Below are 25,694 nucleotides of genomic sequence, written 5' to 3'. Positions count from 1 at the left end.
ACTTGCCGCGCGCACGCGGAGGCCGGGCGCATGCGCACACGGCCGAGCGCCGGCAAAGGCCGCGCACTGCACGGTGCGCAGCGCGGGTGACCGCTCAGATGTTCCGCCGGCAAGTACGCAAACGGGGACAACAGACCCACGCTGCGTACGGGTAGGCCGATGCGCCTGCAAGGGTGCCCAGCCCTTGTTGCATGGGACATGCACGCAGCTAGACGCGGGCACAGGCAGCGCAGTGCACAGTGCGCAGCGTGGGAGACTGCTCAGCTGGTCCGCTGGCCGTTGCGCACAAACGGACAACAGAGCCACTCCACGGATGGCCCAGCACCTGTTATGATTCCGGGACTTGGCGCACGCACAGGGTCGCTGGGCGCACGCAGTCGCGGCACAGGCGGAGCAGTGCGCAGTCCACAGCGTGGGAGACCGCTCGCTGGTCCGCAGGCGGGCGTGCAGGATTGGACAACAGAGCCACACACCGCGGATGCGATTGGCTGGCGCATCAGAGAGGGACTTGCCGCAAGAGGTCGCTGCGCACACGCGGCTGAGCGCGAGCGCAGGCGGGCGCAGGGTGTAGCGCACCGCTTGTAGCGTGGGAGACCGCTCAGCTGATCCGCTGACGTACGGCTCCGCCCAGATGGACCGGGCAGCTTGGCGCACAACAACTGGATGGCGGAATCTGCGGCCCCCGACACAGCCTGGTGTGCTCCAACATGGAGAAGTGGGGACGCCATCTAGCAAAGCTGGGATAACGCCCTGCGTCCAAAATATGCCCAGTGGGACACACCCCCAACGCTGCCGCGGCATGTGCTCAGAGGCCCCTACTGCAGGGCCCCACCCTCCCTGACCTGGGACCACACTCACACTTCAAAGGGGAGGCACTTTTGGAATCCCAGGACGAAGCCTGGTGTGAAGGGGTCATGCCCCAAGGCACCTGAGGAGCCCTCCATTGTTCTGATCCCCGATCCCTGGTTCTCATGGCAACCCAGAGAGCCTCCTGCTCCCTCCACTGTCCCGTCTTTATCCAGGAGCCCCCTTTCCCCTCGTGGGCAAGGACATACACCCTGGCCACCCACAGAACCCCAAAGTCCTCCACACCCACCCGTGAAACCATGGAAAACAGCACACCGCAGGTAGGGGGGACTCTCAGGCTCACCACCAGTCAGACACGTGACGGGGCTCCATCCCTCTCCCCACCTGCCTCAGGGGACTGTGTGACCCCAAAGCCAGCCAGTTCTGGTTGTTCAGAATCACTTTTCTAATATCCCTCCCAAAAATGTCACAGCAAGAATAGCAAAGTAGAGATGAGGTCTTGAAGCCCCAGGCAGCAAGCTATTGGGCATCACAGGGAAGAGATCCATTTAAAATGACAGCAAGGAAAGTAACAGACACAACATATGGGGTATCTGCTACCTGCTAGTCACAACCTATACTTCCACATAGACACGCACGCGTGCGCGTGCATGAGCAGACACACGACCCAACAACACACGAAGACAAAAAGAAGGCTGGGGACGTTAAACAGGCGACAGGACAGGTGAGCAGAGGCGACACCCCTCCCTCTGGGGGGACGTGGCAGTTGTCGATGGCAGCGAGGACAGTCACAGCCAAGGGGGGGGCGACGAATTCCGAGGCTCAGGCACTGCCCCCTGTTCAGAGGCACGAAGGGAGCGGGGTGCCGTGACCAAAGGCACAGAGAAGCCGCCCGAGGCGAGGGCACTCCGAGGACCAGCGGCCAGGCCAGCACGGGACCCCTAGGTCCCCGCGCAAGGAGGCGAAGCCACAGCAGATACTCAGCCCGAGGAGGAGGGGCTCCGGGAGCCCATGTTCTTTTAATACTTAGCTTCCATCAGAAGAAAGCAGATTCGAGGCAGGTTCTGAGAGCAGCCACGAACGAAGTGTCCACCCCACAGCGAAGGGCAACAAGCCGCCGTGGTCGGGGCAGGTCACAACGGGCATGGCCTGCCCCCAGCCGCACAGATGCTGCGGGAGGGAACCAAGGCACAGAGCCCACACCTGAGAGTCAAGGAGAAATCCAAGCACGGACAGAGGGACTTGTCTAAGGTCCCAGCCCAGGTGCCGGGTTGGGGTGGGGGGGCAGGGAACCCAGCTTCCCTCCAGGCCTCCGGGAGCTCCCAGGGAGAGAAGAGGGGGCTCGCGGGATGGAGGGGCTTCCTCGCCCATGGGGCCCTGGAGGAACCCCGGGGCTCCCGGCTCGAAGCGGCTGGTCCAGGATGTGGGAGCGCGAGGGGGAGGCAGAGGACGAGGTCAGGAAGGGGTCCAGGCGGCCGGGCCCTGAGCTGTGGGCCTGCCCTGCCTCCCCTCCCCCCGCACCCCCAGGCCTGCACACTCAAATAAACACAGGAGTTCCTGCCGCCCTCGGCTCTGCTTTCTGGGTCAGCCAGGCACCGACGTAGAGAAAGAATTTAAAAAATTAATAAAGGGTGGAAAACTGGAGAGGAGCAACTGCAGGGCAAAAACTGAAACAAAAACTAGTTATCTCCAAAGTGAGATTTAAAAAAAATAAACAGTGCATCTATGGAACAGGACGGTGATGCCATTAAAATAAGAATAATCGTTTCGGGTGGTGTTGCGTCACCGTAGGTTTACTGACTCTAACACGCGTACCAGGCTGGTGCGGGGGTGGAGGGGGGCGGGTGCGCGTGAGGGAGGCGGCGATGCCTGGGGTGGGGGCTGGGGGGCAGGGAGGGAGGAAATCCTCTCTTTTCCACTCAATTTTTTGTAGTGAATCTAAAGCTGCTCTGAAAAAAGAGTCAATTAAAAAAATACAAAAAGAAACAAAGAGGCCCTTAGAAATTAAACATGAAAATAGGAAAATCCACTTGAAAAGTTGAAGAGGCAAGTCGCTGTGCTCCAGAACCCATAATGACACAATGCATACAAAATAGAGCTAAAGGTAGAGAGCCAGTCCAGGTGGGTGATCCGCACGGAGAGGCCACCCTCGTCAGGGAGAAGGAAATGGGAGAAAAAAAATGAAAGAATTAACTAAAACATCCATCCCATCCCCAAAGGCTCCGAGTTTCCGGTTTGGAGGGGCTCTGGACACCCCCCCCGCAGGACAGATGCAGATCTCCAACAACACTCATCGTTGAGAGATTTCCAAACAAAGACACAGAGAGAATGCAAGCTTCCCAACATCAAGAGAGAGAAAAGGGGGGGGGGAAACAAACCAACAGCCACGGGGGGGGGGGGAATGTTCGTGCAATGAATCAAGACTCTGATTTGCTGGGCGCGCAATCTCGTTCTGCCTAAAGACAACGGCGGCCTTCAAATTGTTGAAGGGAAACAATGTCCCATGTGAAGCGTAATCTCGGTCGAAGCATGAGGTGTGAATGGAGACCGAGGACGTTTTCAGACACACGAGGTCTCCAAAACATCTGCACGCACCTCTTTTTTGGAAGTTACTGTGGAATGCTCACCATCAAATGTTGGAAAGAGACCAGGCGAGAAGAGTCCAAGAGCAATGCAAAGCGCAGCTCCCCAGGATGATGAGAAGGAAGATTCCTGGGCAGGCAGGGTGGCTGCTGCCCTCGGGGCCTCGGGGCCTGGGGGGCCCCCGGGCCCCAGTGAGAGATCGCTTCCAGAAGATAAAACTGGCCACATACCAGGGATGTGTGAAAGGACATTTGCACAACTGTGTCAGTTTTGAGTGGGGGCAGGGAGTGATAAGTACATAAACCACAAAGCAGATGCCAAAACTGCTCCCGGAGAAAACAAAATGTCCTACAAGACAGACAAAGATATCACAGTCAACTACGGGACTCAGCCGGGAGCAGCGTTTCGGGGGCTGCCACAGACGTGTCCGCCGTGCTTGCGTGCGTGCCTGCTGGCCCGGCCCAAGCCACCAGAAGAGATGAGGTGGAGAAGGCAGTTCAAGTGCAGAATGCGGACAGGACCTTCCAAGCAGGGAAAGTGGGGCTGGGAGGATGGGGGGGGCGGGGAGAGGAGGGAACAGGTGGGAAGGAACTGCAACTTAATACAGAGACATCTGCTTAGAAATATGAAGGCAAAGACAGAAAAAAACCAACCGATAAGCCTGCTCACTTCTGGGGAATTATTTGACTCTTCGTGCACATATGTCACTCTGAGAAAAAAAATCAAACCAAATTTAAAAACAATCTGTCCTGGGAGTAGAGGGTTTAGACCCCCAGGAGACCCTTCCCACGGACAGAACTTGTGTGGGGAGGCCCCCAGACAAGTCTCAGGCCAGCCGGAGACGTGGCCCACTCGATGGGGCGATCAGCTACGGAGCCAGGAGCTTTTCCTGCCTATCCCTCCCCACGGCGACATCACACTGCCAGGGAGTTGCTGGCTGAGGTCTCAGGCTCATTTCTCTAGAAACATCTGGGAGGGTTTTCCATGAGACCCACACAATTCTCCAGGAGAGAGCAGGGCATTCTAGAAAAGGCGATGAGGAGACTCTCAGGCCACACCCCCACCCCCTGTGCAGGCCACGCAGAACACCTAGAAGGCTCTGGACATCGCCCAACGCCACCTCCCACCTGGCGGGAGCAGCCCTTGCAAAGCAGGCGCTCAGATTCGGGGTGAGGCACTGTCCCTCGGCCAGAGGACACACCCTCCACGCCTGAGGCGACGGTGCGAACCTCTGAATTTCGAAGTTCCCGGGTCCTAGTAGCTTTTGGTCGCTGTGGGTTTCCTGGAGCAGGGAACCCTTAAATTATTACTCCTATTAGATACGTGGTATTATAAAATGTTTATATTGAAGGGAGTGTTCAACTCATAAAAGCCTGGAAGAAACCACTGCCCAGACACTCTCAGGGATGAAAGTTAAAAAAACAAACAATAAACTGGAGGCCCAGCTCATCGGGGACGTCAAGGCGCGCAGGGTCCATGTGCGCCGAGCACGTCACAAGTGGAACCCCAGCCGCGGGCAGCCCGTGGCCCCGGAGGCCCTTGCTGGGGACAGCCACGTGAGAAGACGAGAGGGAAGGGGGTCTCAGGCGACCCTTGTGGTCCTCTGCCTTTCAGAGGCCCCCACGGAGCCCCTGCTGCGGCACACAGGAGAGCTCACGGGGGGGAGGGGGGCCAGACGGACGCGGTCCCCCTGCATTCCACTTACAACAGAGAAATGACGAGTGGGGGGCCAGCTGCCCATCCTGCTTCTAGCTGCGGTGGCAACAGTGTCCCCATATTGAGGGCCAACGTGCACCAGGCTCTTCCAGTGCCGGCTGCTTCATGAGCCATGTTCCCAGGTAAGACTGTACCTGCTGGCGCTCGGGCCCACTGACCAGGCACAAGGACCCTGGGCCACCCACCTGCGTGCAGGGCCACTGCCAACCCCCGCTCCCCACCCTGGCCCCTCCACCCACCAGGACCGACAGCGCAGGCACCTCAGCCCCAACAAGATCTCTGTACGCCCCAGACACCAACCAACCTCGGGGTCCTGGAGACAGAATCCCCCAGCTCCACCCACCGGGAGACCCGCGGTCTCCCCAAGCTGCAGCGTGGCTGAGTTTGAGCATTTCTTGCTGCGGGTCCCAGGGGACCAACTTTTGATGGCTGCTCTTCACAAGCATCTGGCCCGAATGGGTGTCCAGCCAGATAAGGTGGACATTCCCCCCTCCCCGCACCCCCCCCCTCCCCGCCACCTCTGCTCTTACAAGCCTGCCTGTGAGGAGCTGAAGCTGCTGCGCGCAGGCAGCCGGAGACCTCTCAGGGGCGGGGGCTGGTGCTCAGACCCCAGTCCAAGAGGTTTTGTGCAGCGAACCCGCGCACAGCGCCGGCAGACAAAAGCGCGAAGAGTGGAGCTCTCTTTCTAGTGGACCTTGCAAATTAATAGAAAGCAGGACACTCAAGCACACAAGCTGCTCAAAGCCAGGGCTGAGTGGGCAAGGAGCAGCACCTCCCCGCTCTCCCTCGGAGCCACGCACGGGGCCAGGCTCGCACAGCTCCATGAGCACCCCACCTTCCCGACCCCCCCCCCATGCCTCCCACTTTGCTGAGGAGCTGAGCCAACGCGCTCAGGCTCCCCGAGCTAGTACATGGTCGGGCTGGAGAGCGAGTCCCCCTGAGGCAGCGTGCTGCGTGCAGTGCGCAGCACGGGCCATCGTCCCGGGCGAAGAGGGGGAGCAGATTCCTCCCAGACCCCGTTCCCGCCGTGGGCGCCGCATCACGCAGCCCGCTCCAGCGGCCCCACCCCAAAGAAGAGCCTCCAGTTCAGGATCGGAACCGGCAAGGGACACCTCGCCCCAACCCACACGTGCCCTCGATGGCTGGGAGTAGGAATGACATTCTCGTTCCCCGGGGGCACGCCGTCAGGACGACCCCCAGTCACCCTGTGGGTCCCAGGCAGGAAGGCTAAGCCGGACCACGGCTTCAGGGGGAGGGCGGGCGCTGCCGCCCCCACGCCCCGTCGGCACGCGTGGGCAGGGCGGCACGGAGGAGCGCACGTCCCCCCTGACACCCAGCCGGCCCCTTCCAGCCGAGAGGGACCCTCCCCAGAGTCTGTGTGTCCCCGAAGCAGGAAGTCACACCCTCAACCCCGCCTCCGAGATGGGGTGCGTTAACCCCGGGCCACAGCTTTCCTCGTTCCAGTCACGGAGGGCAGCCTCGCCATTTTCCTTCCATTTTTCAAAAAGGGACGTCAGCCTTTCCAGCAGCTGGTGGTTTTAAGCTTTGCCCACTTGCATCCCCTCCCAGTTAAGAGGCCCCGGGATGACCAGGAGCATGAACAAAAAAACCCATTGCTCAGAGATCAGCCCAGAAGCTTCTCGAAGCCGGGGAGGGCAGGCAGAGGCAGAAATGTCCCCACAGGGGACGGCAGGGGACAGAGACAGTGCCCCAGGAGTGTGCAGCTAAAACACTAACACAAATCAAATGCCAGCCGGGGCTGGAATGGACGAAATCAGTTACACCCCCATTAGCCCGGACTTTGTAGAAGGTTCCGAGGTCCCCAAGGCACCTGTTTGCCAAGCCTCACCTACCAAGTAGCTTGACTTTCTTAGAGTCTTCCATAATCTCTTGTACGTCTGGGGATAAGGAAAAAATAGGACGAGTTAAAAAAGAAAAGAAAAGAACAAAACTCCATTAGCAGAAAGAGTTTTATTTCAATTTTGAACATAAGACCGATCACATACACGAAAGGCAAAGCCAATATTTTTTCCTCGTGAGCCCACACAATTCCAGGTTGGTAGAAGAGATGTGGGGTCTATGCCACAAACCGCAAACGCACGGGCCTCCTTCCCAGGACACTGGACAGACGTCCCCTGCAGCCAGCTCTGAGTTCTGGAGACAAGCTCAGGCACCTCCCTCCTGTGCGGGTGTCTCTTCCCCCGCAGCGAACTGCTGGGCAGGGTCCCGAGGGTGTGCGATCTCCACGTCACACCGCCTTGAAAGCATTGGGTCTTATCAGACACGCCAACCCCGAATCTCTACAGCCCTAAGACAAGTAGATGTCTCTGTTCAAGCAGGAGTTTGGTTTCTAGACGCTGTGAAGTCTCGAAGCAGCCGTATCAGTATCAAAACTTCTGGACTGGCTCTCGGGTTCTGACTTCGTCCTTCTCTCCCAGTGGAGGCTGACCGTCCACACAGACGGTCGCTGTCGCTGGGCCAGTGCTGCCCTGGGTTCCGATCCTGGCGGCCACCACCACACACAGCCCTGGACAGGCGCCCAGCGGGAGCCTGTCCCGCTCTGGGTTCCTGGTCCACAAACAAAAGGCATTCTTCCCTGGCCCCAGTGCCGCCCCCAGAACCGTGCAGACCACAGGCAACAGGCAACGGGAGACTCCAGGGGTATGCACAGCTTTTATTAAAACACTGTTGTAATGACAATAAACACAACTAGCGTATCAAAGTCATGACTTTGTGGACATCAACGTTTCCTTCCAAAATAAATGTGTGTTTAAGTATAAACAGCGAGTGGACAAAAGAAAATATTGATAATGGCCCGGGCCACCACGGCAGAACGCTGGCAAGCTGGGGGCCCCCGAAGGGCCCTAAGGCCTCCTTGTTCCCGGGCCGGGGCTGGCGGGGGCCACCTCCAGGCTGCTTCTCTTCGAGAGGCAGAGGTACTTGTGCAGACGCCTGAAACTCACAGAACTAAAAAAAATATATATCCAGAGTTTAGGCTCTGGTGGCAGCTCCGTCACGTGCGGGCCATGTGACCCCGGGCGTGCCAATTTAACCTCCTGAGCCTCGGTTTCCACACCTGTAAAATGGGGATCAGGGGGCTGTAGGGGATTAAATGCAACAAGGCTCTGAACGTGTCCCGTAAACTGCAACACTCCAGGAGTATGAGGGGCCGCGCTTCTCAGTTACACAAGCGCGCTGGCCGGGCGCGTAACCCAGGCTGCCCTCAAATTCCCTGTAATCTGGAGACTGGCCGGTGCGGCCCTTCTCTTTCAAGTATTCCCAATAAAACTCCAATGTTATGTGCAGTAATCCTAGAGTTCTGATCTGGAACAGAAAAAAACAAAAAAACAAAAAAACAAAAAAAAAAAACCCCACCCCAGCCGCCCAGATCATTCCTGGAAACACATTTGGTTTCAGGGCTTTTACCCAGTAAAATCCGCCCCCCCCACCCCCGCCCCGCAAGACACTTCCCCATCCCCAGAAATCAGAATTTCTCCTGCTGCCGAAACCCAGGTTCGACCTATTTTCTCTTCTAGAAAGAAAACGAGGGGGGCTCGAAGGCGACTCTTGGGAGGAACCAGCAGCTTTGTGCTGGAAGCCCCAGTCAACGCCTGTTGCCGCGCTAACATGTGTTCTGAGTAAAACTGCGCGCAGCATTAAGTAGAGCCCGATTTCCGAAGCTGGGGGCTCCAAACGGCTGATTCAGCGTTTTCAGAAACAAAGTGTTCTGGGCCTGGCCTTGTAAACAGCAGCACCCAGAAAGTTGTGCAATGACGCGTATTTACTCCCGAGCGCTACTTGTTCGGGTCTTTTCTTTGCATCTCTTGAATGAAACTGGGCACCACGTTTGGAAGAAAGCATTCTTTCGAGTGCACGGGCCACACGGATCCAGGAGACTGTCCCGGTCCCCTGTGGCTCCCTACAGTTCCCAACGTTTCCGTCAAGGCAAGCGACGAAAACTTGGGTTTTTCTTTCAATCCCAAGAGGAGAGGAACATAATAAAAAGTAGAGAATACCCTAATTTCCATACGGCACACGCTGCAGGGCCTTCTCCAGGCGGGCGTTTGGAGAGGCAATCGGGGAAGGCGGAGAGTTGCATCAGAAATTTCCTTCTGCAAACCGCACGGCTCTTATCGCATTTCCACGGCTGGCGGGCGGCTAATCCGCGAGCCCTCCAGTCGGGGTTAGGCCCCAGTGGCGGGTAACGGGGTCACTAACGGAACCAAAAGAAATGTGTGTGTGTGTGTGTGTGTGTGTGTGTGTGCGCGCGCGCGCGTGTGTGTGCGCGCGCATAACCCGAGGCCGCGCCGCTCTGGGCTGAGGAGCGTCTGGGCGGGCGGGCGCGGGCGCACCAGGGGTTGCAGGAGCGCGGGCGCCCATTCTCGGGGCGGCCCGGGAGCGCGGCCTGAGCCCTGACGGCGCGGCCCCCACCCAGCCCGGCCCCGGTCTCCACCCCGAGCTGCCGGCGTCCGACGGGATGGTTCAGGGAGGCACCGCCGGCTCCACGGCCCCCCGGGGTCCGACACCCGCGCGCGCAGCCCGGCCCGCTCACCGCGCCCGCGCCCGCGCCCGCGCCCGCAGCCCGCTCCCCGCCTCCGCGCGCCGCCGGCCGAGCCCCGGGCGCCGCAGCCCCCGGCCCTCAGGCGACGCCCTTCCGCCCGCCGCGCCCCCGCGGCGCCCGGCGTCCCCAGCCCGGCGGCAGCGCGCAGACAATGACGGCGCGGGGACCGCCCGCCCGCCTGGCCCCGCCGCGCCGACCACAAAGTAACTTGCGGCCGCGCTCCCCGCCCAACTTCGTACCTGCGCGGCGCCTCTCCCAGCCGTCTCCGCGTGGCTGCCAGCGACCCTCTTCCCGGTCCGGGCGGGCGAAGCGCGCGGGGCGTCCCGGGCCCCCGAGGGGCTGCGCGCAAACTTTGCTCCGCGCGGGTGTCCGCGGCCTCCGAGCGCTGCGCCTGCTGCCGGCGCGCCGCTCGGTCCTGCCAGCCTCCTCACGGCCTCCCCACCCCCTCGATGGGCTTTAAACTGGCCCGGCCCCGCCCGCCGCCGCCGCCTCCGCCTCCGCCGCCTCCGCCTCCTCCCCCGGCCGCTTTTCCTGCTCCTCCTCCCGCCGCCGCCGCCCGGACCGCTCGCCGCCAGCGCGGGCGGAGCCGGGGCCCAGGCGCAGGGCGTGGCGCGGGCGCGGGCGCGGGGCCGGACCCTCTAGCGGCAGCTGCCCGGGCCGGGCGCGGGGCGGGCAGCGGGGCGTGGGCGCCCGACCCGTCGTCCTGCCTCCCGGGACCCCCGGACGCGGGCTCCCAACGTCCCAGGCCCGGGCGCCAACGGAGGACACATCGGACCTATCCTAAGAGCGAATTTGCAAGCGAATTCTCTGAAACTCCCAAGTCCTCACTGTGCAGCCCAGATCCTGCATCCAGGCGCCGCGGAAGAGCAAGGCGCAGGAGCTGTGGCGCTAGCCCGGAGAGGGGACCTGGGTCTGCGCTCTCTGCCCCGGGCCGGTCGGGTCTGGGGCCTCCCCTCTCTGAGTCTCAGTTTCCCCGTCTGCGTGTGAGAACTGAGTGCTTGCGGGTGGAGTGGGGAGGCCCTACATGAGTCCTGAACACCAGCGAGCCTCCTGTCCTTGTCTTTGAAAGGGACTCACAGGCGGCCTGGGGGTTAAATAAAGTTATACCTTTGACACCCAGTGACTGGCACATTCATGGAAGCCATTGTCGTTAATACGATCGCTAATGTCTCTGCAGAGTCCACATTACAATGCAAATAGGATGATAATTATGCCTTTTCCTGGGTCTTGATGTTGGAAAAAACAGCTGCAACAATAACTTACCTTCACTAAGCACGCGTTTCTGCCGAACACTGACCAGTCGCTCGTCCATCCAAGCCCCGCTCCGGCTCTCCCGGCGGTGGCTGGGGGGCGTCCCTGCGCAGACCAGCGGGCTGATCTCGCAGATGTTGAACAACTTGCCCCAAGTCACGTACCTGGTCAGTGCGCAATATGGATGATGCCAAAGTCCCTTTTGGGCACTTTTTGTAGTTCCTGCTTTTCACACCTCTGGGTGGAGATATTGATGGAAGGTCACCCTTTTCTGTGACTAAACTCTGGCCCTCCTGAAAATGCCTCCCCCGCGGGTCCAGGCTGAGAACACCAGGAGAGGGAGACCTTGAGAGGACCGTGGGAGGCACCCTCCCCGGACGTCGAGACGCAAAGGGCTCGAGAGGACACTCCCGGAGAGAAGACTCGACTTCGGAGCACGTGTCCCGAGTGAAGCAGCTCGAACCTTCCAGCTTGGCTGAAGGCCCCCCTCAGCACCCCACACCTTGCGTGGGCCCGAAAGCAGGACCGTCTAAGTGTTTGCAAAGCACCTGGGTACAGAGACGTCTGCGTCATTTTTTCTGAGTCATTTGTCGACGGGCTTAATGCACTGTGGCCACTTCCCACGATATACTTTGATGCCTTTCTGAAGAGAAGGGATATTAACTTCCATAACCTCAGTACAGTCACCAAATTCATAAACTCGTATCGTTAGAAGGTGTGTATCTAATCTAGGTCCCTATTTTGTTGCCACTCGATCTGATACTGTCCTTTACGGTATCTCTTTGCGCTCATCACAGGATCCGGTGTAGGAAGGGAGAGGGATCACGCTTAGCTGTCTCAAAAGATAGGGGTTTCAAACCCAACGACTGTCCAAGAAGGGATCAAAATAAATGTCCGCATGTGTTCTACGGACAGGGGTCGGCAGGAAGCGCGGGACGGTTGGCGCAGGTTCCCCGCGGGGCTCGGCTCCGTCCGGACTCCACCACGGCTCTGCTTCCCGGCAGGGCCCACCCGGGACCACGTTCCACACCGAGGGAAAACGCGCCGCTGCAGCTAGGCGTGGGGACAGGAAACGGGGTTTGTGACAGTGAGGAACCCAATTATCCAAATGAGTGAGACGCTTCCTTCAGCTGAAGGGAGCGAATTCGACAGACACTAATTATAATTAGCAGTGAATGGATGGATCCTTGTCTCCCCTGCTGACTCCACACATGTGACAAGGGACACTGATTGCCGTTCACCGGTGTCGTCCCAGCAGGGGGAGTGCCTGGCCCTGAGCGGACACCGGTGACAGAGGCCATCATTGGCAAGGAAGAGCGTACCAACAAACTCATCAGTAGAGCTCATGCATGAGATGCTCCAAGCGTCTGGCACCGTCTACAACGCTGCCGGCAGCCTTGGCGAATGGAGTGCGCACAGGGGAACGGCACCCTGACACTGAACCGCTCTGGCCAGGCGTGGCCCCTGCCTCTGCTCACATGGGCCAAGACCGGTCCCATGGCCCAGCTGGCCAGGGGGGAGGGTGGGAGCCCAGGCCCCGGCCGGCCGGCACGCAGAGCTGGGGACCCGTGATCACAGGCACCAAGGACTGCCGGCCCACCCCAGCCCTCCCGGGGGGCCGGGATTGATCGGCAGCTGTGTCCCATCCTAACGCCTGCCTCCACGCCCATAGGCACCTGCTCACCCTGCAGACCACTGGCCCGCCCCCACCCTACAGATTTCACCCCTGCCCTTTAATCAGACTCCCCCATGACCCACAATGCACCAGGCAACCCCTTGAATCTCTGAACAGAAGAATCACAGGCTGCCCCAGAGCGCAAGTGGGGAGCCTGGCGATGTCCGGAAAGTGGTGGCCACACCCCAGCAGAGTCCTGGGGTGCCCAAGACGCAAAGAGCCGCAGAGGCAGCGGAGGGAAGGCCTGGCAGGCAGAGGGAGAGGCGTGCACCGCGCCATGCAAGAGTTCGCTGGGCGGTTACCTTCCATCCCCGGGGGCTGGAGCTGGGGCTGGGGCTGGGGGGCACGGGGCAGGCAGGGGCTTGGCAAGCAGCCAGGCCGGAAAGGTCAGAGGGGACTTCACTGCCACGCACAGGTGTCTTCCCCTTACCCCAAACGTGATGAGAGGGTGCAGGTCTGCCTGTGGTCAGGGGGCTGACTGGCACAGTTTCTCCTCCGCCGGGCCGTCTGGAGTGCCCCCATGAGACGCCTGCCCCGGGTCCCTCCCTGGCAGCTGGTTTGCTGGGGGCGGCACTGGGCCCGCGGGTTCCCGTTCTGTGCGGCGGCTGCCGGGCAGAAGGGCCGCCCCTGGAGGTCGCTGGAACCCAGGGCCCAGGGGAGGGGCAGCGGAGCCGGACGGGCTCCCCACGTGAAGGGAGGCGCCAAAAATGAGCCCCGAAGGGGCACCCCCTGTCTCCTGGCCGCCGAGGCTCCTGTGTCAGACCTCCGTGGGGGTACATTTCCCTCACCATGTCTCATACCCGCTCCCCCGTCCCTGAAATAGCGTCACTCAAACTGGCTTTACAGCCAAAACAGGGACTCACGGAAGGATGCTCCTTAAGTCTGATTTATTGAGATCGCATTTGCCTACAAGAGAGAAGTCACACTGTGTGGGGTTTGGGAAAGGTATTCAGCTGCGTAACCATGAAGTCCGTGAAGACACAGAACAGCTTCCTGACCCCAGAAGGTTCCCTCTTGCCTGCTTGCGATCTGTTTGGCCCCCACACCCTGAAGCCACTGTGCTCTCTGACTTTTCAGGATTGCCACATGCAATATCTTACAAACATTACTTAATGAAATACATCCGCAGCTCCGTACACTTGAGGGCGGTAATCCCCGGAGTTCCAGAGCTAATAGAATCCAAAATAAAAACAGAAGTACACGATGGGCAACATTCAGTTTGCACCGCAGAACATCCAGCCTTGGCACCACGTCCTCGGCTTGTGCGGAGGTGAGCGAATGTACGTCTCTGAAGGCGGCGTCTTCAAGTTCATGTTTAAATTGTGAAAACCTGAAGCTACTTCAATTAGTCAGCATGCATTCTTTAAGAGCGTTTACCTGCCTGCGGGTGGTGAGAGATGACAGAAAATAGAACAGCTAATCCCAGAGATGTGCTTGAAGAAGGATCCCCCCGGGCACTGGGTGACGTCGAGACATGGGTCCAGGCGGAGGGTGTGTGAGCGAGTGCTGGCAGCCACTCTGCGCCCGGCGCTCCCGGTCAACATGCGGGAATGTGTCCGCTGCACAGAGAACTGTGTTTGATAGTCACGTGTGGTCTGTCTTGTTTTTATTCACATGTAAACCTCACTCAGGGTCATCACTGCTTAGAACTCGTCCAAGTTAGAGATTGAGTGATGGCGTGTAACAGATTTTTCCAAGGGAAACCCAGTGTTTTCCCTTCTTCTCCTGACTTTTTATTTCATCGTTTCTTTCTTCCCCTTCATTCTCAAAACAAGGGCCATTTCTTAAGCACCAAGGACCGGTGACAGGTGGGTGATACATAGTTCGTAGAATACACAGTAGCAGACCCTGTACATGAAGAGTTGAATTAATCCTAGCAATAAATTTGGAGGTAATATTATTGTCTCAGTCTTATAGTCAAGGAAGTCAACTTGGAAGCCACACGACTTCTCAAGATGACTTATCAGTAAATAACTAATAAATGGCGGCATGTCTGACCCAAGACCTACCTTTTTACATTAGTTCCGTCTCCACTGTCATTTCTCGTTGTTTTATTGTTTTCCTAGTAACCCGCTATTTAAATGTATGGCCTAACAGGATTTCTTTTTTTCACACTTCTGTTCTCATTTATTTGGGGTCCGGTGTGTGTCCCCGGGTCCAGTGTGCAAGAAGATATTAGATCCTTAATGTATTCAAGCTAGGGGTTTTAGCCAGCACGCCCCCCGCCCCCCCCCACCGCACCGCACCATCCACGAGGACGGAGTCTGAGGACCTGGCTGGGGGGCCAGATGGGAGCTGAGCCCACCCGGACCAGAGTCACCAGGGGAGGGACAGATCCAGACACCGGAAGTGGGAGGAGCCGGCTAAGGACGGAGCTGGGCCAGAGCAGACACAGCCAGGCCGTGGACCCAGCGTCCTGCAGACCTAGGAGACTAGCAGGTGCCTGGCCCTCGTGGTGAGGAGACTCCAGGTGACATCTGAATGCTCGTCACGAGGCCAGTGGATCGATGTAGGTACAAGGTCCAGTCAAGGACAGACGTCCGGGCAGGTACTCAGTGGCTGGGCCAAGACGAGGCTGGGCTCCGGTCCAGCAGGAAGTGGGTCAGGAGGTCAAGTCTGGCGTGCAGGAAAAGGTGGCGTCGCAGGGCCAGAACTGGGACACAGGTCTCCACGGGACCTGGGGTCACAGCACCCCCGTGAGCCCCCCAGGACCAGAACAGACAGGCCCGCTTCTGCAGGGCTTCTTCAGGAGGGGACGGGAAAAGGGCGGGAAGCCGATCCGAAAGCCTGCGCCGAGAGCGTCTGCGGGCCGGGGCCGTGGGAGGGCGTTTTCACACCCTGCGCGCTCTTACCAGGCTCCCGTGAGCGCTGACCGAGGCCCGGCAGGGGTGCGGAGCCGGAAAGGCCCCTCGGGGGCAGCTCCGGCGGTCTCCCAGGGGGCCCCGGGCAGGACGCTGCGGCCGGAGCGCGCTCCCCGAAGGAGGCCGCACGGAGCAGACACCGGGAGCCCCTCGCACGAGGAGCGCCGCACATACCCCGCTCCCAGGCCGCCCGGCGGTGGCCGGCAGGGCCGGCGGCCCAGGTCCTCAGCGCACCCGTGTCGGTCTGCCACGGGACCTGCCGGGGGCTTCGCCCGCGGTGCCATCAGGAAGTGGGGGCTGTCCCTCCCTCCGAGGCCACTGTCGCAGCGCGCAGGTGAGCCTACGACGGGCTCCGGGCGCTGCTGCCGCCCGGGGTGTGTGCTTCGGGGTCAGGCGGGTCTGGGCTCCAGCTCTTGTTTTCCTTCGGATTGGCCGTGGGAGTCGGGACAAACCACGGCCTGTGTCACACCTGAGGACCTCGAGGCTCCGTGTGCTCGTCCCTGGGGTGAGGGGGTGGCAGGCCAGATCGACCCCCGAAACGGTGCCCTGCACCGTGATGGGGTCCTACGTGGCTTTTCCGGAAGGGTCGTCGTCCTCCGCGTTGCCAGCGACGGCCTCCCTGTGGAGGCGCGCACGTGCGCGTTTGCTGGCCGCCCGGACTCCCGGGCTGAGCGGGGCCGGGGGGTGTGTCTTGGTGAAGTGAGGGCGTCCAGCTTCCTGTGCGGGAGGGAGTGTCTGGGTGAGACGCCGGGGGTGCACGCCGCTGCCCGGACCCCTGGGGGCTCTGCGGGCGCCGCGCTGTGGTGCGCACGCGCGTCTTTTCAAAGACGACACGCGCAGAACCCAGCAGAACGCAGCGGCGGGGGGCCGTCGGTCAGCCCGCACGCCGAGCGCCATCGAGGGCCCGACCCAGGGCGTGGGCTGAGTCCGTGGGTTTATAATGGCTGTCGCCTGCCTGTCACCTTTGTCGCGTGCGGACCGGTGCCTGCTGCAAGGACGCTGCCCCTCTGCCCCCCGGAACAGGGGCAGCGACCGCCCCTGTGCCCCAGGCCGCGGCCGAGCACTGTGGCGCCCGGCCGTGTCTTGCCGTGTATAATGCGCACCCGCATTGCTGACCCAGACTTCAAGGAAAAAAATGTCATTTTATTTCAATTTATGTATTTATATTTAGAAACAAATCCGATGATTGTATTCCAGGGTGTTTTACATACAGATATTATTATTGCTCTCTAGAGTTACACTTTTAATGCATAAGCATGAATAAAAGAGTTAAAAACATTTATATAGATAGGGAATTAGTATTACCCATGTGTAATGTGCATTCTTATTTTTCCCCTCAAAAATTTGGGCAAAAAAATTGCATATTATACACAGCAAAATACAGGACACACGAAGTGCTCACGTGTCCCGGGGGCAGGAGCCGCTCAGCGGCAGACGCGGGGGCGAACGTGCCTTCGGACGACGCAGAGCGAATAAAGAAACAGAGAAGTGGGGTGACACCGGGCATCTCTTCTCATGGCCTCCGTTGGTGGCCCCCGAGGTTGTACTGTTGTCACTAAATCTTCGCTTCGCGGCCGGCCGTGCCCCCTGCCCCCGCCGTCAGCTCGCCCGGCCCCGCCTCGCGCCCGCTCACCCCCCAGGCCACCCCGACTCCGGGGCCGCAGGGAGCGGGCCCGCCTGCTTTGCATCTGGCATCCCTGCGGCGATGGCCTCGGTGTGGGAGACGCCCCAACACCGCAGGGCACGGGATCCTCTCCCGGGGCCTCTTGCTTTATTGGGCTCCAGAGCTGCTGGCGAGGGAACGTGGTGCACAGGCTTGGGAAGGGTGGGAGTCCCTCGAGGCTTCAGCGTCGTCAGGGCTCCGCGAGCATGTCCCGGGGCGGGTTCTGCGGGCCGAGATGGCCCTGGGTACTGGTTCAGGCCCATGAGGTTGGGTGCCCCGTCCGGCTCTCCCAGCCCAGGAGGCGGGCTCCCTGTGGCAGCGGCCCCGTGGGCCCCGATCTCCGCTGTAACTCTGGTTCCTGGTGCTCCCCGCGGGGCGCCCTGCGAGCCTTGGCTGCGCCCAGCGCCACAGACACGGCGCGAGGCAGCGGGGCGGACAGAGAAGGACCGAGTGGGAAAACGTGGGATTCACTGTAGCGCTGCGCACTTGCAATCTCTCGACATTTTTCTCATTTCAGAGTTACTGCTCTCGGATGAGGGCCCTGAGGAATGTGATGAGCCACACCTCTCTCCCTGCCGAAGCCGGGGGCACTGAGGGCCGCTGTCCGCCCCATGGGAGCCTGGCACGACAGGGTCCGGCCCCCCGTTCCTGCCTCAGAGCGTCGTCTGAGAACCACGGAGAGACCTGGCCTTCTGTGCAGTGCGCGTGCAGGTGGTGGCGAAACAGTGTCACGAGGTCACAGGTGAGTCAGGAGTGGAACCCGATGAGGGAGGAAAACGCGGATTGGCCGGGAGACAAAGGCACCCCTGGAAGAGAGTAGGAGAGAGGGAGAGAGGGCGAGAGGGAGAGCGGCGGCCGGTGGGTGTCGCGGGCTCTCTGGCGGCTCCCCGGCCGGGCCCCGCCCCCTCCTGTCCACAGCCCTGGCTCTGTCCCTCTTTCCACAGGGATCACTCACAGGACTCCTGAGATCCAACTGGTTTTAACCAGAGAGTCCTGCAGGCGCCCGGACTCAGGGAGACGGAGGGCGTGAAGGGGCTCGAAACCGCCCGCTGCTGCCTGGCTTCGTTGTCGTTGAAGCGAGAGTCCAGCTGGCGGGGGGGGCATCCCGTGGGGACCTGGGGGGCCACAGACCTCCCGCCGGAGGGACCGGGACACCGGCCTTGTTCTATCTAACAAGCCCTCCAGGAGGGAGGCTCTCCCAGGCGAGACTTCAGAGGACCTGTAGGTGTTGTTTGTGGGAATCAGATTTTCTATTTCCCATCTCACCCATGTGCTTGATCGGAAAAAGGACGTGGGGCAATTGTGAAAAATAGACTCTTGATTCCCCCGCACCCCGAACTGCAGAATCGGGCACCCACGGGAGAGGCAGGGGTGTCCCAGACATCGGCCTGACCCGTAACATCTCACACAGAAATCCAGCCCCAAGGAGCCAGCGTCTAGCAACTTCTCAGAGCTAAACAGCCTGTCCGTGCCTTGCAGAGCCTGCCCATTGGGGGCCTCACGACCAGGGCCCCACGACCAGGGCCCCACGCGGTCCGGGGAACTCACACCGCCAGGCCCGGAGCCCACACGCAAACGCACGCCCAGGTGACCAGGCCGCTGCCCGGCCCCGGGGCGGAGATGGGAAGGGCAGCAGCGCCCCCTGCAGTACGAGGCCGCCCTCTGCCTGGGCGACTGAGAGACACAGGCCAGCCCGGGCTCAGCGTTTGGTAGCCGAAGGCCTCCCCGCCCAGCTCCGGGGCTTTCAGGGCGACCTCAGGTGGGCCCCTCCTGTTCTGCTCTCCCACGTCCGGAGATGCCCTGCCCTGAGCCCGCCTGCCCACGGTGGCGCTCCCTGTCATGAGGACAGAGCGCTTCCTGTACCCTCAGTTGTTCACCACGTGGTTACAATAAGACAGGACAGGGGTGACGTGTCCACCCCACACCCCTGAAGCTCGAGCTCGGTCGTTCCGCCGTGATGTGCCTGGGACCTGGCAAGACATAGGGGATCAGGGTCAAGGCCTGCTGGGCGCCCCTCTTGCTGGTCCCTGCCCGCACTTTCCTCTGCTGGAACGGTGGGGCGCACGCCTGGCCTCCCCCTTACCTACGAGACCTGTTAACGAACTCCAGACGTTGCCCTGACGTCGTCGGCCAGTCTTGAAACGATGCTGGCCATCGCGACGGGTCGGCGCCTGAGCACGCGGGCGAGCGGGGACGGAACAGCCACGCGGGGCCTGGGTGGTCAGGAAGCGCTTGCTCTTGTCCTCTCGCGACTGGGTCCCACCACGTTGATTCCCAGCCTTGACCGCGTGGGAGGCCCATCAGGGGCTTGTGAAAGGGACCCCTGATTCGGTCGGTGCGGGGTAGGGGTTCGGAGTCTCTAACACGCTTCGTGGACCCCACGTGGAGCAGCCACATCAAAAAATTGCTGTCTCCAGAAGATCAAAGCTGTGAACAGTAAAATGACCACCAACTCACAGCTATCCACAACCGAATCTAAAAAAAGCAAAAACAAACCAAGCAGACAATTAGAACAGGAACAGAATCACAGAAATGGAGATCACATGGAGGGTTACCAGTGGGGAGAAGGAAGGGGCAAAATAGGGGAAAAGGTACAGGAATTAAGAGCATGATTGGTTGGCGCAAAATAGACAGGGGGAGGTTAAGAACCGTATAGGAAATGGAGAAGCCAAAGACCTTATGTGTGTGACCCATGGACATGCACTGGGAGGGGGGAGAATGCCGGGGGGAAGCGGGGTACAAAGTGAAGGGGGAAAAAGGGGAGAAAAATATGGGACCGCTGTAACAGCATAATCAATAAAATATACTAAAATATTTTTAAAATTGCTCTAATTTGTAGAAGGAAAACCCAAAGGTTCAGAAATGTGAGCGGTCCTTTCCACCTCCTCTCAGAGACCCCCCGCCCCAGAAACCCGGATTTCAGGTCAGCTCCCCAAGTCCAAGGGCAGAGTCTGCGCGCCCTGAGAGGGAGACTCGGGCTGTGAATACTGCCCCGGTCACGTACATTCTAAGGACCTTCCCTGGCCCGCCGAGTATGTTTAAAAACAACACAATAACTGCTGAGCTTAGTGGAAGGCTGCTCGCTGTCCTTGTCTTCCAGCTTCTCTGTGGGCCTCAACGTTTTCAAGCTGAAAAGCCGGGGATGAGAGGGTCGCAATGTGCAAGTCGCTCACGCACACGGGAATCCGCATGGCTTCGGGGTGAGGCGGGAGGGACTCACCTTCTTCAGTCTCGGGAGCCCTGAGTTGGAACCTGAGTCTACTACTCCCCCAGGCACCTTGGCTTCCAGGAACCCCAGGTCCTGCCTGGAAATGGGACGGGCACCCTCAGGGGGCTGGTTTGCGGTCATGGAGCTAGCATACGTGATGGTGGCAGGAATATAGTAATTGCTCAATGGCAGTTCCTTTTGAGCCGTGGCCAGGTGGCTCAGTTGCTTGGAGCATCATCCCGTGCACCAGAAAGTTGCGGGTTTGATCCCCGGTCGCGGCGCGTACAGAAAGCAACAGATCCATGTTTCTCTCTCACATTGATGTTTCTCTCTCTCTTCCTCTCTCTCTCAAATCAATAATAAAAAAAAATATTCTCAGGTGAGGATTTTTTTTTTTAAGTAGCTTTTGAATCTTACGAAGAGCAATGCTATAGTAAAAGTACAATCAGGGTTCTTAGAGTCAAAAGACCTGCATCCAAACCCCAGAGCTTGCCGCTGCCCTCCCACCTGATACAAACCGCCCACGCTCTTTGGGGTCTGGTTTCTCGCCTGCAAAACGCCGCACGCCTTGGAGACCTGTTGTCAGAGTTCCCTGTGACCTGGCACGGGAGGTGGTTGGCTGAGAGCAGGGGCTTAGCACCCAAACATCATCCCTGGGACAAGGCTTATTTGCCACACACCTCAGAGAGCACTTGCCACGCCTCAGGCACCATCGCAAGCACTTTTCAACTATTAGCTCATTCCCATAACAGCCCCACACTTAGTGCTACAACGATCTCCGCGTTACCTAGCAGGAAACAGGCACTAAGTGGTGGTCCCTTGGCCCGAAGTCACCGGGCTGGATGGTGAGAGATGGGACCGTGATCCAGCTGCCGGAGCCTTTGCCCTTATCTGCTGCGGTCTCTCAACGTAAATGTTGGGAAGGAAGCGTTGTAGTATCTGGGGAGTTTCTCTCTACATCAAACGACTGACTGGCTAGTTGGGATCATCTTGATATACTCTACATTTATATCTTGGCTTTAACAGAATGTCACATTAATAACCTAATTTCTCTGGCAATTCTGGCTAAAATAAATAAATAAATATGCCCCTCCTTCCCCCCTCCAAAAAGGAAACCCACAAAAGCAAACAATAACATCATCCTAATGGATGAAAACGTGACTTAGACCAGGCAAAAAAAAAATTCTTCCTAGATTAGCACTTGGCAGAAAGTCGGCAGCGGTCAGGAAGAAAGCTCCCCACCACAAACGCGGGTCTTTATCCATAGATTTATCGACTGGCCCATTAGAACGGCTCTCTGCCAAGCGGGAGAGGACCCAGGGGACAGGGGACAGGCGCCCAGGATACTGCGGGACCTTCTCTGAGCAGCCCCCACAGAGCTCTTTTCTCTTCTACTCGAAGTCCAACGTTTTGTTTGCAAAGACAGCCTGGAAACGCGCATCCTCTTCAATGAGAAGTCCCAGGCGGTGCCGCCCTGGGCAGAGAGCTTCCCGCTCGCACATTCACAGCCACACGAGGGCCCGGGAGGGTTTGCCATAACCAGGGGGCCTTCTAGCTTGTGACGACTGAACAGAGAGGACAGATGAGCCAATGCCACTCGGAGGTCTGAGGTCCCCAGAAGACACCAGCCGTCGCTCAACACCTAGGCTAACCCAGCAAACTGAAACAGCAGCAACGAACATCCAGGCACACAAGGGTGGCGGCTACATGGGGTGACAGATGCTGACTCTCCTCTTTACGGTGACCATTTCACTGCATACGCACATCTCAAAGCACTGTGCGTATGTGGTGTCTATTGCACACGTTACATTGTGCAGCACCTTAAATTGCACAATGTAAAATCTCCATAAAACTATGGGAGGACATACTCAAGAAATTAAAAAAATAACCCTCTCCGGGAATCGGCTCCTTAGTGTTGGTGCAGTTACACACCGGGGCGTGGCTCCCGTCCTGGCACAAGGCGGACGGGGTGCCGCCTGGGCATCCCCACAAGGGCGGGTCCCTCAGGCTGTAGAAGGTAAGTCACCTGGGGACACGCCACCTTGTCACTTCCAGCTAGAGGAGGAAAACTCTGTTGAGTTCCTCACTGCACCTTCATCAGCAGCAAAGTAGTCAACCAGCAAACACCAAAAGTGGGTTCCGAGCTTATGGGAGGTTTGCAGGAGGTCCTGCCCTGTTAAAATAAAAAATGGCAGCTTCAGCGACAGGCACCCGCGTGACGGGCACCCTGGGTCCCCTTCACCGGCAGGGAGGCTTTTCCGCCTGCCCGGGCCAGGTCCCACCTTAGTGTCTGGGATCACCTTTATAAAACTTTGGAAAAAGAGGAGATGGTTCTTGGGTCAAAACAGTGGAAAAGAAGACAAAACGAAGCTGAGTCTGTAATTTCCACCCACGGCAGGTTATTTGGATAAGGCCCTGCGGTCACCGCCTGGCTGAAGTCACTAAAAATAAAGCAGCCCCAGGACAACGTCACAGGTCTGACCGCGGGCTCGCTGTGGAAGGAGCCGGCACGTTGAGGGGTGTTTGGGGCGCGCAGCCCAGGATCCGACGCTGCTGGCTTTCGTGAGAAGGTACTGCAGGAGATTTATCGACTCGTGAGATAAATATTGACCGAGTGGAAGTCGAGGTTACTGCTTATCCTCTGGCATAATAAATCCTGAGATTCCCAGTGACACAAAGCCGAAATCCACTCCGTCAATCTGAATGGAGATCTTCCCTGGAACCTCACCGGTCTCGCCGCCTCGGTTGGCCGTGCGGTGGGCATCAGGCCTCCCGGGGACCCTCCTGTGCGCCGGCCACGGTGGGACTCCCCAGGCATCCCTGTGCGGTGGCTCCCCGGCCTGGCCCGCACAAACAGAGCGCAGAGGATGCGTGTGGCCGCTGCTCATTCCTGCGGGGAGAATCGGGATTTTCTCCGCCTTGGCAAGAGGCAGATCGAGCCGTGTACTTATTCTTGACAACTGCGACATTTAGGGATGGAAGAGTTACTTACGTATGCAATAAATGGATTCTAGGAACGTCGAAGGACAGGAAACAAGACGAGGCACAGCGCCTTGGTGGCAGGAGACGTGCTCCCTCGGCCTGGGTCCTGCACGGCCTCCCGGTTTCCGCGCACCCATGGGCTGCCATCGGTCATTCCCTGGGATACACTGGGAATGGCGTCTGCCCCGGGGCCACAGGCAACCAGGACAGGCCCTGACGCTCTGCAGAAACAGGTGCAGAGGCCGCCGACGGGGCTGTCGCGACGCCTGCCCCCCACAACCCGCCCTCAGGGGGCGCTGGGCGTGGGGCTGCGAGGGTCTCAGTTACCTCAGGGCCGGCAGGGGTGGTCCTAGAGTTTTCGGTCCCCATGGATTCAGGTGGACAAACCTGTGAGGGCTGCCCGGGCAGCGCCTCGGGCCAGCTCCCTGGCACGAGGGCTCTGACGCCCTTCCTGGGATGCGGCGGCCCTCACGTGGCCCCTTCCGGCCCCTCCCCAGCAGGCAGCCCCTCCACCGCTGTGGTCCCCTCCTCTTCTCTTACGGACAGCAGCCACTGGCTTTGGAGTCCGCTCTGTCCCACTCTGGCCTCCAGTGGATCACATCTGAGAAGACCCTACCTCCCAATACTGTCCTACCCCAGGGACGGGGGCTGGGGTTCAAGCACATCTTCGGGAGGGACATACTTCAACCCACCGCCACACTCAGCATGACCTCTCACCCGCAGGCTCTCGCTTGCCCGCGGCTCCTCCCCACCTCCCGAAAGGCCCACGGCCACGAGGGCCATTGCGGGCGTCCGCACCCGCTTCATCGAGCAGCGCAAGCACGTCGCGGCAGAGTCAGTCAGCAGCGGAGAACAGGCGCTTCGCGTGACGTGAGGCAGGAGACGGAGGGCCCAGGGCGCTTCTCTCAGGGTCTAATTTGAAGTCGGCTACGTTGGCACTCACTGGCCGCCACGGACATGGCGTGGCTTCCCCCAGTCACTGACTGACGCAGAGGATGGAGTTTGTCTTCCTGTTCATTTGTCCCCTCACTTCGTTTTCTTTCCCCTTCCTCTGCTCGCCCTCCCCAACTTTCCTTCCGGACCCCCCGGGCAACTGTCCTGGGAGTTGCCAGCCTGCGTCTCCCATGGTGGCCGCCTGGGACCTCCCTGCCTGCCTCCCCGGCTGCGTTCTGCCCTTTCTTTTTCCATGTCTTAAGCTGGAAGCCTTGGCTATTGATTTGAGACCTTTCTTCTCTTTAATGCAGGTATGGATCCCTATCCATTTCCCTCCAAGCACTGCCTTAGCTGCGCCCCATAAGCTTTGACACATTGTATCTTCATTGTCTTTCCTTTCAAAGCATTTTCCAATTCCCTGGCTCCTCCTTTGGCCTGTTACTTAGGCATGGAGGTGCTGGGGGGACCTGGCTCCCTCTGGATCCTGCCTAGGTGTCCTACCTTTGGCGGTGCTGGGGATGCTCCAAAAACCCGCCCCAAATTTCATTACTTCGCCAAAAGGCATGCAAGATGAGTTTATCTTTTGTAACTGGAAGTCTTGACTGAGGCGCTGAAAGAAATGGGGCGGGAGCAAGGAAGTGAGGGCGCGGGGGGCGGAGCCTGCTCACCCCGCGGGGTCCACGCCAGCGCAGGGAACTTCTCTGCTTCCGACACCCCGGTGAGCGGGAGGCGCCTCGCCGAGAACAGGTGCTCCCGGTGGTCTCCGCCGACCCTCCGCAGGCAGTGAAAGGAGCCTTTGTCTGCCAGCACGCCCCCGCCCCCGCCCGCTCAGATACGCAGCGAAACCTCGAGACCTTAGTCATCGGTCCAGGCAAATTATAAACTCCTAAGCGTGCGGCTTCTCAGAGATACCACATTTCCCTTGTAAATGAGCCTGCCGTTTGCGGCCAAGGATGACTTCAGAACAAGTGAACTCACTGTCTAAAAGGAGACCTTTTATCACTACCAAGTGCCGGCCGGCCGACAGGCTGCCCTTCCCCTCGGCAGGAGGAGGAGCCAGAGCAGAGCGAGCACCCAGCATCACCACGCCAGCTCCAGGCACAGAGCGGGCGCTGCCAAGGCCGAAGCAGCGAGGCCCAGGGAGAGGAACCCCTCCCTGCCTGTCCCCGTCCTAGAGATTTTGTGATCATCCACGTCACTTCGAAGGACGGCCACCGCACCATGCGGTCGGGAGGGACGCAGATGAGATACTATCCACGCAACAGGGGAGCTCAGTGAGGGGTGGGACATGCTGGTAACAAAGCACGAGGATTCTAGGGGGCAAGTGCTCCCGTGGGGTGGCATGTACTTGCACGCGTTCAGGGGGTGCAGGTGCTACCCGCGGATGTCACGGCGGAGGTGACGTGGGAGGCAGGTGCTTGGGGGTGAATGGGAGCGGCCTCACAGCACAGAGG

General features: G+C 59.4%; 1 protein-coding gene across 5 annotated transcripts in view; it reads right to left on the bottom strand.

The window, feature by feature from the left end:
- Window positions 1–10,109, bottom strand: part of GRB10 (growth factor receptor bound protein 10) — a 117,310-nt gene extending 107,201 nt beyond the window's left edge. For 4 of the 5 annotated variants that reach the window (XM_054571383.1, XM_054571384.1, XM_054571381.1 and 1 more), the window contains exon 1: window positions 9,907–10,016. The gene's annotated coding sequence lies outside the window, so the exon portion shown is untranslated. Of the gene's footprint in view, window positions 1–9,906 lie in introns of all 5 variants that reach the window. The other variant, XM_054571385.1, reaches the window with a different exon arrangement.
- Between the last annotated feature and the right edge of the window lie 15,585 nt (window positions 10,110–25,694).

Source organism: Pteronotus mesoamericanus, unplaced genomic scaffold (assembly GCF_021234165.1).
Source record: "Pteronotus mesoamericanus isolate MK-2021 breed Mesoamerican mustached bat unplaced genomic scaffold, CSHL_Meso_final contig_220, whole genome shotgun sequence".
Lineage (NCBI taxonomy): Eukaryota > Metazoa > Chordata > Mammalia > Chiroptera > Mormoopidae > Pteronotus > Pteronotus mesoamericanus.
Note: the sequence above shows the minus strand (reverse complement) of the source record. Positions and strands in the feature narration are given on the sequence as shown.